This window comes from Cebus imitator, unplaced genomic scaffold (assembly GCF_001604975.1).
Source record: "Cebus imitator isolate Cc_AM_T3 unplaced genomic scaffold, Cebus_imitator-1.0 Scaffold300, whole genome shotgun sequence".
NCBI classification, from domain to species: Eukaryota; Metazoa; Chordata; class Mammalia; order Primates; family Cebidae; genus Cebus; species Cebus imitator.
Window position 1 is genome coordinate 360,775 of NW_016107615.1, and position 12,665 is coordinate 373,439.

The 12,665-nt window shown below is 37.1% G+C and overlaps 1 protein-coding gene across 2 annotated transcripts in view; it reads left to right on the top strand.

Moving 5' to 3' along the window:
* NAALADL2 (N-acetylated alpha-linked acidic dipeptidase like 2) overlaps window positions 1-12,665 on the top strand; it is a 1,349,309-nt gene that overhangs the window by 204,253 nt on the left and 1,132,391 nt on the right. The window contains exon 2 of one of the 2 annotated variants that reach the window (XM_017502844.2): window positions 7,758-7,878. The exons of the other annotated variant lie outside the window; for it this stretch is intronic. The gene's annotated coding sequence lies outside the window, so the exon portion shown is untranslated. The remainder of the gene's footprint in view (window positions 1-7,757; window positions 7,879-12,665) is intronic. 2 annotated transcript variants of the gene reach the window in all.

Sequence of the window (12,665 nt, forward strand, 5' to 3'; positions counted from 1 at the left end):
AGCACAGGCAACAAAAATAAAAGCTGACAAATGAGACTAAATTAAACTAAACAGATTCTGCACAGTAAAAGAAACAATCAACAGAGTGGAAACACAACCTATTGAGTGAGAGAAAATATCCAAAATATACAAGGAACTCAAACAATAGTAAAAATATACAAATGATACCATTAAAAACTGGCCAGTGGACATGAAAAGACATTTCTCAGAAGAAAACATACAAATGGCCAAAAAGTATAGTAAAAAATGCTCAACATCACTAATCATCAGGGGAATGTAAGTCAAAACCACAATGAGATATCATCTTACCCTAGTTAGAATGGCTAGTATTAAAAAATCAGAAAAATAACAAATGTTGTCAAGGATACAGAGAAAAGGGAACTCTTAGGCACTGTTGGTGAGAATATAAATCAGTATAGCTGTTAAGCTGTTATGGCAAACAGTATGGAGAGCTTAAAAAATAAAACTAAACTAAAAATAGAACTATCATATGATCCAGAAATCCTACTACTAGGTATTTATTCAAAGGAAAATACATCAACATGTCAAAGACATACCTGCATTCCCATGTTTATTGCAGCACTATGCACAACAGCAAAGATACGAAATCAACATAAATTTCCAACAATAAATGAATGGATAAACAAAATGTGTTATATATACACAATGGAATACTACTTGGCCATTAAAAAATGAAATCATGTTATTTGCAGCAACATGGATGGAACTGGAAGTCATTATGTTAAGTGAAATAAGCAAGGCACAGAGAGACAAATATCACACGTTCTTATTCATATATGAGAGTGAAAAATGTTGATTTCAAGAAGAGAGTAGAATGATATATATCAGACAGAAAAAGGTGTATTGTAGGTGGGGTACTCTTAAAAAGAGATTGATTATGGGTATAAGATTGATTATAGGTTAGACAGAAGATATAAGTCCCACTGTTTTATAGTAGACTAGGGTGACTATAGGTGAAAACAATGTATCATATATTTCAAAATAACTAAATGTTCTCATCACATGTAAATGATGAATACTTGGCTGATGGATTCCCTAAATATCCTCAATGAATACTTATACATTTGATATATTTAATAATATTTCACATGTACCCCATAAATATATACAAATATAACAAATGTATCAAAAATAAAAATAAATAATACCCAAGTGGTTAGAAAAACAATAAAACAGCAAAAAAAAAAAAGGATTTTTAGCCTCAGCAGAATTGTAATGTTCATTGAAGAATATTTTTATTTGTGAAGCTTGTCCAAGTGTAAGAGAACAGTTAAATAATTTATAGCATATCTATATATTGAACATTATGCAACTTTTCAGGGCATTTCATGAATTTATGATCAAATAAATATTCACAATAGAATTCAATGTTAAGAATACAGAACAGTGTATTTATTTTGATCCAATTTTCATTTATAGAAATATATACATGTGTGTGTACATATTTGGGGATTTCATAAAGCCAAGTCTTGATCTCCTCTGCTAAAACTTTATTTTTTTCAAGTCATATTTATAAACATATGTCTTTGTTGCAATAACTTGGTGATTCATTATGAGTAGTGTGTCAGAAATAATCTAAATGGGTAATCTATCTTTACATTTCCAAATATTCGAAGTGCTCATATTTATTTAAAATAAAGATCAATGAAATGCATCAGTAGTAGCATTTTCAAATCATGCCATAGTAATAGGCTGATGATTGAATTTCATACCTTCAAACAGACTGCCTTTTATTGCATGTATATATAATTTAAATAAAAATATTTAGTGTGTTTTTGCTTATTAAAATGTACAATATGAGCTTATTGTCTTATTGTAACCAGATTTTAAGACTTTTCTGCATGGCCTACATTCAGTAACTAATTATGGAATATCTAGTTTATATCAGGTTTTTTGGTAGGCCATGGAGATAATAAAAAGAACAAGAAACGTTTTTATGTTGTTAAGAAACAGAATTTAGTGAACATCAATTTTATAATACAGTATTTCGTTATGAGCATAATAGAGGCACACATAGGGAGCTGTGGGACAAAGGACCCTAACTCCGGCTGGAGTTGTCGCAAAAGGCTAAACAGATTGATGCATCTGAGGTGAAGCTGGAAATGTCCGTCTAGGCTGAAGTAGAGGTAAGCAGCCTTTTGCACATAGAAAATAGCATAGGCCGGGTGCAGTGGCTCACGCCTATAATCCCAGCACTTTGGGAGGCCGAGGCGGGTGGATCACGAGGTCAAGAGATCGAGACCATCCTGGTCAACATGGTGAAACCCCATCTCTACTAAAAATACAAAAATCAGCTGGGCATGGTGGCACACACCTGTAGTCCCAGCTACTCTGGAGGCTGAGGCAGGAGAATTGCTTGAACCCAGGAGGCAGAGGTTGTGGTGAGCCGAGATAGAGCCATTGCACTCCAGCCTGGGTAACAAGAGCGAAACTGTATCTCAAAAANAAAAAAAAAAAAAAAAAAGAAAAAGAAAAAGAAAATAGCATAACCAGAAATATAACTATGGCATAAGAGATGCCAAAGAAGGAAGGTCAGGTTTTTTTTTTTTTTTAAACTGATAATATTACATTAACACTTTCAATATAATCAGTTAAGAAGACTAAGATTTTCAGATGAGAGACATAATAAAGGCAACTATATAAAAATATGCTTTTGCATACTGCGTATTAACAGTATTCAGAAAAATTAGTGAAGGAATTTTTCCACATCAATGAATTTTCCAATAAATACTTAGGGAGAGACACTTTAATGTATTCATTCTTGAGAAAAATGTTTTTCACTATTTTATTGCTTCACTAAACAGTGTGTAAAGAACATGTGTTTCTCCTTTGTCTGCTTTGCTTCTTTAAGAGTTTTTGAGGTTGGTATAATTATCAAATATCTATTTTGCTCTCTGCTCTAACACAAGCATGTCTTTCTAGACCATTTGGAGAGCTAGAACTCTTTGCCGTTTCTTTTAATGGCCCCGGGTTGCTCTGACTTTTCTATTTCTTGTGATTGCTCCTTTTGCCTTCTCTTGTCTCCCTCTGGGTAATGAACCCTGTACATACCTGTTTCTAGTTAGCTCTTCTTTCAGATAGCACATTTGACCTTCTCAACTTTTGAATTTTTGACAATTCCTTTGGCTAGCTAAGAATTTGTGTCATTTATTTTCTCGTTGGCTCAATTAAGGTTGTGTGGTATCACAGTATATATTAATTCTAAATAACTTAAATGCTTTATACTAAAAGTTTGTTCACCTGCATAATATGTTTATGTATTATTGAGTTCTTTCAATGTAATGGAACTTCCCATATCATAAAGTCAAAAGAAAAATCAAACTAAGACTCAGGGGTGTATGGGAGCTGTTTGGCATCAAGTGGCTGGACCTCACTGTGAGTCTTTGCTCAATTTTGTGCAGAGCGCCTTTTTGTTTCGTGACATCACATTGGGAGTTGGAAATCAGATTTGGCAGCAATAATTACATCACTGCAAAAGCTACAAATTAGGGCTTCCTGACTGTCTTTCCTTTCCCCGCCAGAAGTGGTGGTTAAACCTTTGCTAGCACACGCCACTGGGCTTGCCTTTCTCCAGGCTTTTTAAAACCCTGATTCTTGGGCTCAGCCTGCAGGGAGAAAATGAACATTGCATATGGTCCAGTGATCTACAACTGCTTTTCCTCATGTACCTCCAAAAAGAATTTTGAAAAAACCTGTAACTTCTTGCGCATTTTAAAAATCACATCTAAACTTTGTATTGTTTTATTGTTGAAAATAATGTAATTTCTGCTAAATCTTAATATTGTCATTTAACCTCATCCAATGGGATATAAATATTATAATAATTTGATACTGACCACCATCTATGTTAAATACTTAATCACATTTTTTAAAGAACTGGAAAATTTGCATTTTTTTTTTTTTCTTCTAGAACTGATGTTAGGCAACTGGTGTTTAGGAGGTATGAAGCATTTGTGCTTACTTCCCTCCGATTACCTCTCAGGCTGGGCTGTTGTAACTTGTAACCTCCTCCCAAAGTTAGCTTGTTATTTGTAATGCTTTAAATCCATGGTAGGGGGAGGGAAGCTTGGTATATAGTCTGAGTTAGCTATTAAATGTCAAAGCCCTCACAGCGTTTCCTAATTATGGGTCTCATCAGAATCACCTGAGCTGCAGCTCCGCTCCCAAACGAATGTTCTTAGCTCCTGCCCTTAACTGCTTCTCATGTAGGCAAATGTTTACTGCGGGGAAGCCAGTCAGAAAACCGAGAATTGGTTCCTCTTTATCTCTGCCTCAAAGGAAAGGTTTAATGGGTGTCCAACCCTTAAAGGCTGTGCGATCCCAGGGAATCCTGGTAAACATGTCCGAAGAGCTAATCTCCAGCTGTTTATGATACCTCTAACTTGGCAAGCTCCCCAGATAAATTTTATAGAAGACTGATTACTGTGAGGGAGGGGAGAATGGGAGAGCGTCCACCTTCACCCAGGGGAGCCTTATAGGATGGACTTCTGCCCTCTTCTTCTCCCTTCGCTTTGACAAGTGGGCCAGCAGGCCATGCCAAGCAGGTAAGATACTTGCCCCAGGGCTCCATGTAGGACCGGAACCCTCAGGAGGGCCTGGCTAGAGCCAATCTGGCCAGGGTGTCTGGGCGCCAGGGTGTCCGGGCCTCCGGGTGCTTTTTGCCTTTAGCTTTTCTGATTCCAGGGCCAGGCCTTTGTGTCTGCATGTGCCGGACTTTGCATATGGGCTTGGGCTGTAAAAAAGTCATTGCTGAGGCTGGCATTGCTTGCTGCTAGTGGCAGACAAAAAGCCTGGCATGATTTAGTGTATAGGAGAGGGCCTCCAATTGTTGAGAGCATGAAATCTGGTTTGAGATTCTGACTCTGCCATGAAAAAGTCACCTGAGGAGGTGCATGTTGCTGGCCAGGCACTTTAGGAGGCCGAGATGGGTGAATCACTTGAGGTCAGGGGTCCAAGACCAGCCTGGCCAATGTGGTAAAATGCTGTCTCTACTAAAAATACAAAAATTAGCCCGGCGTGGTGGCATGTGCCTGTAATCCAAGCTACTTGGGAGGCTGAGGCACAAGAATCGCTTGAACCTGGGAGGCGCAGGTTGCGGTAAGCTGGGATTGCGCCAGTGCACTCCAGCCTCGGTGATCTGGGTGAGAGAGCGAGACTCAGTCTCAAAAGAAAAAGAAAAAAACCCTGCATGTTGCGACACACTGCATCCATCCCACAGTCTAGGCTCTCTAAATCAGGATCACCTGCACTGTGTATACTACTAGCTCCTTGTGTTTCCTCTTTCTCTTCGTCCACTAAAAACCATTGTCCGAGACCTCTTGCAGTCTGCATTTGCTTGTTTCAAGGAAAAACATTTATATTGTGTGACTTTAGGCTAAAAGTAATGTCAGTGCCATGCAACTATAATTGTTTGTTTGTTTGTTTGTTTTTAAATATGGGTCTCACTCTCTTTCCCAGTCTGAGTACAGTGGTGCAGTCACAACTCACTCCAGCCTTGACCTCATGGGCTGAAAGGGTCTTCCCACCTCAGCTTCCTGAGTAGCCGGGACTATAGGCACATGCCATTGCAGCAGTCTAATCTTTCATTTTCTGTAGAGTCAGGGTCTCATGGTGTTACTCAGGTTGGTCTTGAACTCCTAGGCTCAAGCAGTCCTCCTACCTCCGCCTCCCAAAGTGTTGGGATTACAGTCATGAGCTACCAAATCTGGCCACAAAAATATAATTTTAAGCAAGAAAAGTGTTGGCTAATGACACTATTCACTCGTTCAAGATTTATTCAGCCACTCTTATAATGCCAGACACTATTTTCAGCCCATGGAGTAGTCTCTGCTCTCATAGAGCTTACATTCTAGTGGCAGTGGGGTGGCTGGATGGATATTGTAGAAGGGACAGTAAGCAAGTAAGCAAATAGGGGAATAAGGTAATCATAGTTACCGAAGTGGTTTGAAGAAGGAAGAACAGACAATGACAACAATATATTGATTTTGGAGTATTAGAAATTTTCCATATGGTGGTTTAGTTCCTTGCTTGTACATTGTTTTTGGAAATACCATTTTGAGCATACATCATCAAAATAAAAAGCTAACTCCGTGTTTTTGGTGTCTAATTGTTATAATATCATATTTTAGATACAACAGTGAAATCATAGCAGACCTAATAATTATAGACCCTAAACCTAACAGTAGTTAAAGCAAGAAAAATGCATAATAAAGAATACATGGAAGACAGAGCAGCAGTTGCAACGAGCCTGTATTTCTTTTACTATGTTACAGGTAGTAGAGACTTCTCAAGTCAGTTTATGAAAATGTGTTAAAGTCACTATGACAGTTTATTGTATAATTTTATTCTATTTTATACCAAAGAGATCTACTCATGATAAAATTGGGTTCAATAAGATTAGCCTTTTAGGAGGTGAATAATTGTCTAACATTCATTCATTTACTAAAAATTATTGATGAGATATTGGTATGGGTTGGACAAAGATAAATGATGCAAGATTTCTGCTTTCAGTGAGAGTATAATCTGACAAAAAGAATGCAATCTGCATTTAAACTTCTTTGGTGAAAGGAAGATTATGTGGATCAAGGTGGGGACATGAACAAAATGAGGATTCAAAGATAGGGGAGTTCACTTTTAGTAGGAAGGACCAAGGAAAAGTATCATGAAGTGAAAGAGACTGAGGAGGACCTTAAAAAAAAGGGCTTATCATTGGCTGGACATTAGCAGTGAAGAGTATCCATGTAGAAAATGTAAAGTGAGCATAAGTATGCATTTAGGAAGCTATAAGTCTGTTTAAAAAGCAGATAGTAGGTCATAATGACTGGAGCTTATGAGGAATACAGTTAACCCTTCACAACACAGAACTATGGTGGGCTGATCCCCACAGAGTCAAAAACTTTCTTATAACTTTTGACTCCTACAACATGTAACTACTGATAGCCTACTGTTGACCAGAAGCCTTAACAATCATATAAACAGTCAATTCATACCTCATTTGTATGTAACATGTATTATATACCATATTCTTACAACAAAGTTAGCTAAAGAATAGAAAATACCAGTATGAAAATCGTAAAGAAGAGAAAATTCGTTTACTAGTCATTAAGTGGAAGTGGATCACCTGCTCATTGTCTTCACGCTGAGTAGGCTAAGGAGGAAGAGGAAGATGAGTGGCTGATCTTGTTGTCTCTAGGGTGGCAGAGGTGGAAGAAAATCTGCATATTCACGGAGATTTAAACCATGTGGGTTAAATTTATGCAGTTTAACCCCAGGAGTCCTGCAGTTTAAACCCAGGTTGTTCAAGGGTCAACTGTAGCATGAAAAACTTTGGGAAAGGTTAGCTGATACCATAGAAACCTCAGGAATAATCCCCAAGTGGAGTCTGAGACCCTCTGTATAATGATTTTTTTTTTCATATGAGTTGCAGATGGGATTTAAAAGGCTATGAGTATTATCTGTGGTTTTTAAGCAAGGTTTTTTTTTCAAGATGTTTGTGCCTCTTCTCAAAGATAAATTGCACACCTACAAAAAGACTATAGAACAAATATGATTTGTAAATTCCATATTGAAATTACTTCTTGGTTTAAAAATTACACTTGCTTCAAACATTCTGTTTAAAAATTACGTTTTTAAAAGAGCATGGTAAGAGTTGTAAGTTGATGCCATGATGAGAATATTTTCTCTGCCATTAGCAAAGCAATGAAAAGATGAGAACACCTTCTTTCTTTCTTTGCCAGGTTCACAGAGGCTGGGTTACAAAGCAAGGGCAGCCCTGCACCATTTCCTGATTGCAGAGAAAACAGCTGTTGCTCTGGGGCTGATTTCATACAGCTGGAGAGCTCCAACTTCAGGTAGCAGGTAGGAAAAGTACTGGAGAAATCCGGGCATTATTTATACCACTTTGAGGAAAGCATAAATAGAGAGTGAAACGCGTCTCAGTCTCTTGGTGTCTTGTAATTTTGAATTTGTTGTACTGAACAATTGAAATCCTGCATGGCTGGAGGCCAGATTTTCCTGAATTTTAATGTTAGACTGAGGAGTTTCAGCTTTGTTTTAACAAATAAAAGGCTTGAGAAATAGGCATTTTTGGCTCATGCTGTTGTTTTGGTTACAAGAATGACTTGTTCAGAGTTGTATATTAAAGCATACTCAATGTTTATGTGAAAAATAGAGTTGGAGGATAAGAAACTTCAGGGCTTATGCCCATGTAATTTGAAATATTTCCCCTTACAAAGAGGCCATATTTTCCCTCTGGAAAGTTAGTTTTTTAATGTGCTCTACAACATTTAAAGGTAATTTGTTTTTTTTGTGATTTTTTTTTTTCACATATATATGAAAAGATCTTGGGTCGATTTAAACATATTTTTCTAGCAAGGCTCTCAGAACTTAAATAGCTGTATTTTCCAATATTCGCTTGACTAAGCATGTTTCAACCATGTGTACTGTGACTGGAATGTATAATTCATGCATATATTAAAGAGAATTACAGTTTAGGATGGATTCATAATGATATTGCCATCAAATTTTATGGGTCAAATGGAGATAATTATATTTTCTGGGGGTATGCTGTTTTTATAAAGGCCTTAGGTATGGAATGAATATCTTATATTCTTTTGCTAATCACAAGGGCCTAGATAGTGGATGACAGATAATACAAGCTCTCATGTTATATTAGTCAGTGTGGAAAGGAATCTTGGAAGCTTTTCCTATTCCTAAATATGTTTATTTCTTAATGAGAAAGTTACACTGTGGCCCTTCAACAGCCCTAAAAAATCAGTTTATCAGCATTCCTCTGAGACTATATATCAAATAAAACACTAAAGTGATTCCCAAAGAGATTTATAATTTGAATTAACTGGGCACTTAAAAAAAAATCTTGAGCAGGACCATTCAAAAAGCCTGATTCTGTAGTTCTGGTGTGGCTTTGAAATCTGTTTTATACAATAAAACCAGGTTTGAGAACCATTGCTTTATTAGGTCATGGGATAGTATAAAATAGAAATAGATATACAATAGAAAATAGAAGCTTTCCCTTTTATTTTGCTTTCTAGTTTGGCTGAAGGAACACATGAAAAAACTAAGTGACACTTTGAAAGCTAGTGTATGACTATATATGTGTGCATGTGTGTGCACGCATATATTTTATATCTATAAATATATCAACATATATATATATATATATATATATATATATATATTAGTTTAGTCATCCAAGGGAGAATTTGGTTGAAACAAAAACAATCTCAATAAACAGTATAAAAATTCATTTAAAATTAAGACTTCTTTTACAATAACCTTTAGATAATAGAGTGATATTTCAATTTTAATTCTATAATTCTGTATTATAAAATTATTTTTAGCCGAGTTGCATTTCTTTATATTTTAAAGTTAAATGTCTTTAAAAGTCATTATTACTATTTTGTGCTGAAAGCAAATATTTATTTTATAGATGAGCTGGGAATAGTAATGAAAATATTTATATATTCTGCTTTGTATTCTTCATTTTAATAAAGAAACATGACATTATTTTTTCTTAAATAACATCACATTTGATTAAATTATTTTGACATAAGTGAATTGGACAAAAATAACCCCAAGTCTGATGAAATATTATCTGCTTGTGTTTGAATATTCACCAGTTTTTAATGGTACATCTAACTCACTGTTAACAATCATGTTTTCTTTTCCTACTAATTAATCTAAGGGCTTTCAATTTTGTTTAGAAATATGTTATAATTTACAGATGATATTTTTTTACTGTAGTTTTAATAACAAAAATACTTCTACTTTATATATATATGGACTTTCGAGTTAACAAAATCTTTCATATACAATCTCATTTACTTCTCACAGCCACACTGTGATGTAGTAGGGGATAACTTTTACTTATAAGTGGTGAAATTAGACTCCATGGGGGTAAATTGTTTGCTTAAGATTGCATTGTTAGTAATTATCAAAACTGAGACTTGGTCTCATTGTTAGAACTGGTTTGTGAATGACAGAAGTTACAAAATCAGACGGCTGCAGTGGCCTCAGAGTGAACGTATATGGGTGAAGACTGAGCACCAGACATTGGGGAGTGAAGTGGTGAACTGGAAAACATAAGTCTTGTCTGTTGGGAGCAACAGGATTTTGATGTAACTTTGAGTTGCTTTGAGCTACTTTGGGCATAGGATTGCCAGATTTGATATTTTGAGACAATCTCAAATTCCGAATTTTATGTGATATGCCTTTGTTTTAAATGTTGGCAACTAATTGGAAAAGGTGAAAGAAATGGTCTAAGCAAAACATATCTGAGACCCAATGCCATTGCTAATTTACAATGTGTGGGGAACCTGACTCTTCATAGAGCTATTGTGCAGTGGCAGAGATCTAAATTCTGTTCTCTAGAATTGACCCAGAATCAATGACCCTAAGGAAGTATTTAGTGACAAATCTTTTTCACTGAACTCCCTTGATTGACTGTATCTTCTTTCATTTGTTTAACCCAAATATATTGCATGCCAACTGTGCACTTGGCACTATGATGCAAAGAAGAATATCATGTAGTGTTTGCCCACAAGTCTCACCCCAAAACATTCTAGAACGCAGTACAAAAGGAGGGGTTGGAAGCAAAACAGAAAACTTTACTGTAAAAGTGCTTTTAAAACTGCATTTTCCTGGCAGGCACGGTGGTTCCCACCTGTAATCACAGGACTTTGGGAGTCCAAGGCAGGCAGATCACAGGTCAAGTGATTGAGTCGATCCTGGCTAACATGGTGAAACCCCATCTCTACTAAAAATACATAAATTAGCTGGGCATGGTGGCACACACCTATAATTCCAGCTACTCAGGAGGCTGAGGCAGGAGAATTGCTTGAACTTGGGAGGCGGACATTGCAGTGAACAGATATTGCACCATTGCACTCCAGCTTCTGTCTCAAAAAAAAAAAAAAAAAAAAACAACACCAAAAAAACCTTTTTATAGCTGTGTATGCATAGGAGAAAGCTTAGTAGATATAGTTTTTGATACTATGGGCAGTATCAGACATCCACTTTTTGGACCATATACTCTACACATATGGGAGGGGGCTACTGTAAACAAGAGTCTATGCTAAGTATATATTTTATGGTTCCATACAACCCTTCCTTATATAGACAACCCTAAGAAGAAAACCGTTACTTTATTTGTGGCTTCCAGCATAGCACTATCTTATTCCTGAACAATTAGAATAAAACTAGATTTAGCATTTAATACTTAATCACAACCTTGATTTTTCTGAATCTGTGTGTTTTCTAATAACAATTTTAGTATTTTTATTACTTGATGCCACAAAGAGCTTTCACACTATACTTTTATTGAAAGATATACTTGCTCTTTGAAAATATGAATGTATTAAATGAGTAATAGATTAAAACTTGAAATTATACATATTTAACTTTAGCATGCCTGCATCTGTAGAGATAACACATATGTGTGTCTATGTGTGTACGTATGTTTTGAGAGAGAGGGGTGTTGGTTTTACATCATTTGATGAATTGCACTGAATCCATTCATGGCAACCCGTTTGTTGTTGTTTTTAGAGATGGAGTTTCATTCTTGTGGCCCAGGCTGGAGTGCAATGGCATGATCTCGGCTTACCACAACCTCTGCCTCCCAGGTTCAAGTGATGATTTTCCTTTCTCAGCCTCCTAAGTATCTGGTATTACAGGCGCCTGCCACCAGACCCTGCTAAATTTTGTATTTTTAAAAAAATACATATAAGTTTCTGGGGTACATGTGCAGAACGTGTTACATAGTTATACATGTGCCAAGGTGGTTTGCTGCACCTATCAACCCATCATTTACAATAGGTATTTCTCCTAATGATAACCCTCTCCTAGGCCCCCCAGCCTCCTTGCTGACAAGGAGCTGTGATCCTTTGGAGAAGAGTCATTCTGGTGTTTGGAATTTTCAGACTTTTTGTGCTGGTTTCTCTTCATCTTTGTGGCTTTATCTGTCTTTAGTCTTTGATATTGGTGGCCTTTGGATGGAGTTTGTGAGTGGACATCCTTTTTGTTGATGTTGATGCTATTCCTTTCTGTTAGTTTTCTTTCTCTCAGTCAGGCCACTCTGCTGAAGGTCTGCTGGAGTTTGCTGGAGGTCCACTCCAGAACCTGTTTGCTTGGGTATCACCAGCAGAGGCTGCAGAACAGCAAAGATTGCTGCCTGTTCCTTCCCCTGGAAGCTTCGTCCCAGAGGGACACCTGCCAGATGCCAGCCAGAGGTCTCCTGTTTGAGGTGTGTGCCCCTACTGGTAGATGTCTCCCAATCAGGAGACATAGGGGTCAGGGACTCACTTGAGGAGGCAGTCTGACCTTTAGTAGAGCTCGAACACTGTGCTGGGAGATCTGCTGCTCTCTTCAGAACCATCAGGCAGGGACGTTTAAGTGTGCTGAAACTATGCCTAGAGCCGCCCCTTTCCCCCGGTGCTCTGTTCCAGGGAGATGGGGGTTTTATCTATGAGCCCCTGACTGGAGCTGCTGCCTATTTTTACAGAGATATCTTGCCCAGAGAGAAGAAATCCAAAGAGGCATTCTGGCCATAGTGGCCTTGTTGAGCTCTGGTGGGCTCCACCCAGTTCGATCTTCCAGGCAGCTTTTTTTTTTTTTTTTTTTTTTTTTTT